This window comes from Pteropus alecto, unplaced genomic scaffold, assembly GCF_000325575.1.
Source record: "Pteropus alecto unplaced genomic scaffold, ASM32557v1 scaffold33, whole genome shotgun sequence".
NCBI classification, from domain to species: domain Eukaryota; kingdom Metazoa; phylum Chordata; class Mammalia; order Chiroptera; family Pteropodidae; genus Pteropus; species Pteropus alecto.
This window is the reverse complement of record NW_006435762.1, coordinates 3,824,121-3,827,969: the sequence shown is the minus strand read 5'-3', so window position 1 is coordinate 3,827,969 and position 3,849 is coordinate 3,824,121. Positions and strand designations below refer to the sequence as shown.

The window sequence follows — 3,849 nt, the reverse complement described above, 5'->3', positions numbered from 1 at the left end:
ATTTCCTGCTTCAGAGCCACTGGTTCTCCAAAATCGTCCTGTCTTCATTCTATGGAATGCTGCAGAATCCTAGGATGAAAATTGTTTCCCTCTCACTCCATTGCTAGGATTTGGAAAGGTGAATGGTAAGAATGGGGTAGAGGGAAAGCGTGACTTTTCTGTTTCATTTGTCTTCTTTGTCTTCGGCCTACCAGGCTCCATCCTGAAAAGTTTGATTTCTATTTCTTTCTGATTTCTGTTCCTTCATAGAGGACTAGTTTTTTCCTCTTCTTTTTATTTGAAGGTACATTTTGCGGTAACTTCAACTTACAAAATTAAGTCCTGATTTTATGAGAAATGGGAATATTTTGTGTTTTATCTTCTACTTAATTTTTAATTTTATAGGTGGTTTTTAATTACTAGGATTTTTTTTCTAATTATTCTTCCTTTTCTATAGCATTCTCTTCTTGTTTTATGGATATATGTTCTTGACTTTCTTGAGATATTGGAAGTTCTTTTCTATTGCCTATTTTATTTATATTTGCTCCAGGAACATTTTTCTCCCATTTATTTATCTTGCTTGTGCTCTTTGTCCATTTATAATTAAGAGCAGGGTCATTAACCAACTGCTTTGTGACTCTCTGTGGACTTTATGAGGAGTCTTTTTCTCTGAGGCTTTTCAATTTCTTTATAGAAGATTTATACAGATTTCTTTTTTGGAAGGTAGGGTCTGGGTTGGTGGAGAGGAAAAAGGGGAGAGATGAGAAAAAGAGAATGTTATTTGGCAGGATGGAGGGGGCACACAATAGAGGTAAGTGGTTCGTTGCTCTACATAGAGGCTTTCAAATAATTTCTTTTTCCTGCCCCACAACTCACTCTCATCCTTTGATGAGAATTGTAGACGATTCTACTGTGTTTCATTGCCACACTTCCATCTTCTTTCTGACATTTAGAGAGTTGTTTGAATCTCTTACCTTTTCAGGGCCCCTTGCATTTGAAAAAAAATCGTTGTGGATTTATGCCATATTAATCTTTTAACTCTCATTTTAGTGAGGTTGAGGGAGAGAAGATCAACTGTGTGGTCAATGAGATGTCACAATATTGTTTTGAATTGTTATTAGACAATATTTTGTTCTAGTGTCCATTTTATAGCCAGATATGGATTGGCCAGCCAACTTAACCTTTATCTGTGAGAATTAATTGATACTCAGGATGCTAGGACCATATTTCTGTTCTACATTATAGCATCACTCCTACTTCACTCTAAAAATTCTCTCCTCCTGTCTTGTGTGATGCCTGTAGAGACTCAGGGGGCTGGAGGGAGTAGCTCCTTATTTGCTAGGTAGCTAATAGCTGTCAGTTATTTCCTTCCTTGACCTCGGTCTCTACAAGCAACCCAAGAGAGAGAATGAGTTTATTCATAGCTTTGACAATAAATTGTATTTTGATAAGTCAGAGTAGCCCACACATGATTATGTCTTGCTTTTTGGTCCTGAAAATTCCAGACATCCCAAATTAACTCTTGAGAATTACAGAGAATTGGAATGAGGATGCTTATGTTTCTTGTGTGCCTTTTCTTTTGTTGAGGCTTTTCTCTTCATGCTAAAGAATGTTCACTAACTGGTCTCCCTCTGGGATATAGGGCCTTTGGGTGTTTATTTCACCTTAAACACAGACCAAGGCACTGTTGAAAACAGAAGCTATTAACTCACTTTCTCTCTTCCATTTCTGTCTGGTCCCTTATGAATACATAGTCCCCCCTTACCCGTAGTTTCGGTCACCCATGGTCAATTGAGGTCTGAAAAATAGTAAATATAAAATTCCAGCAATAAACAATTCAAAAGTTTTAAATTTTAAGCCATTCTGAGTAGCGTGATAAAAATCTCATACCATGCCGCTTTGTCTCACCTGGTACATGAATCATCTCTTTGTCCAGTGTATCCGTGCTGTATATGCTCCCCACCTTTTAGTCACTTAGTAGTCATCTCGGTTATCCATCAGACTGTGGCAGTATTGCAGTGCTTGTGTTCAAGCTGTGTCATAATGTGTACATCCATCATTCACTTCATTTCATATCACAAGAAATGTGAGTACAATACAATAGAGACTACATTTATATAACTTTTATTACAGTATAATTGCGCTATTTTATTGTTAGTTATTGTTAATCTTTTATTGTGTCTAATTATAAATTAAACTTTATCATAGGTATGTATATATAGGAAGAAACATAGTATATATAAAGTTCATTATTATCTGTGGCTTTAGGCATCCACTGGGGTCTTGGAACATATCTCTCACAGATAAGGAAGGACTACTGTGTTTGTATCTATTTTCTGCAAGATGACGGAGAGAAATTGGGTGTTTGGGGTGTCTGTGCTCAGCAACTTAGGAAGACATGTCTTAGGGATGTTCCAGGATTCTTCATGAAAGTTTAAAGTAAATCGAACTGTTAATTCACAGATTTTCTCACTCTGATTTCCCTCCTGAGAAAACAAAACATAGTTTCTGTCTCTTGTTGTCAGTTGTCAGCAAGTCTCTATTCTTTTGCCAATTTCTTTAGGCTTTACTCACATTTTTATTAAATATCAAGTTTTTTCTTTGAGTAACACATACACAAATGGTAAGTTTTGAGGATCTCAGGGTAAAAAAGTGATTAAAGTGTTGTAGGCTTCAGCTTTGTTTTTTTACCGAAGATAATTTTCTAAGCCTTTCTACGAGCCTCAGAAATTGTCAGACCCAAGGTTCCTAGATAAATTCCCTGGTAGTGGCATGTCACATGTAAGCTAAATTACACTGGAACCCATTACCTTGTGTGTGAATGTGGGACAGTCGTTTCTCTACATCCATATCCCTAATTTGTTTAAGAGACGATGAGAGCACTGTACATCGTCTGTTTCTAAGTGCTTGTGGGTTTTTCAGGAAACTTGTTCAGTCTTGTCTTTAGAAACCTGAATCACATTTGCAGTTAGGAGAAAGCATCCAAGTGGTGACCCGTGTCCCGGTTGTGGTGGTTTTTCCATTTAGCCAGAACATTTTTCTCTGGGGAGAGTCTCTTTGAGCACAGAGTATGCTATTGTGCGTATTAAACCAAACTGCAATGGAAAATAGGAGAATGGTTAAAAGCGAGGCAGCAATTATCAAGCCAAAATATGCATAATTCTATTGACTACAAACTACCCTTGTCCTGTGGTCTAGCACTCAAATTTGGCCTCCGTAAATAGTTACTGGTGACTCCTTGGACATGGCTTCCTGTGACAGCCCTGGTCTTAGAAGGCCCCACCTCGATGGTGTACATCCAGATCTTGAAAGGGAAGAGGGACTCATCAGACTTGAAAGAGTCCCTGGAAAATTACATTTCCTATGTATTTGCTCATTCAATGTACACCATAGGATGGCACTGTGTGAGATGTAGTAGATCACTTAATATATGGGTCATAATCACTGCCCTTGGGGGCAGCGATGAGCTAGTGCTGTAGGTAAGGCAGGTTTTGAAAATAATAGAGTAAAAATATAGTATGTATGGTATTGTATATTAATATATTATGATAATATGTTAAGGTTGTCAGACCAACCCATATGCAAATATATTTAATATAGTGCAAATATATAATAACTTTAATACAGTGCAAAATGGGACATATTTAAATTGGGTAAATAGACTCATATGTTACCACTTTTTGTCACAGTTATGTAAATAAATGTAAACTGATTTTTTGATAAGATGTAGAAAGAGTCAAAACACAACTTTTAAAAATCTTTAATGGACTTCCAACTTGTGAACATGATACAGGCATAGTTAAAAATATATTGTTGTTTTATTAATTTTTAACTATCACTTAATATCCAAGCATATTTTTTGTGCATAAA

General features: G+C 36.5%; 1 protein-coding gene across 3 annotated transcripts in view; it reads left to right on the top strand.

Annotated features, from left to right (window-relative positions):
- TNIK (TRAF2 and NCK interacting kinase) overlaps window positions 1-3,849 on the top strand; it is a 345,956-nt gene that overhangs the window by 152,879 nt on the left and 189,228 nt on the right. The window lies entirely within an intron of this gene.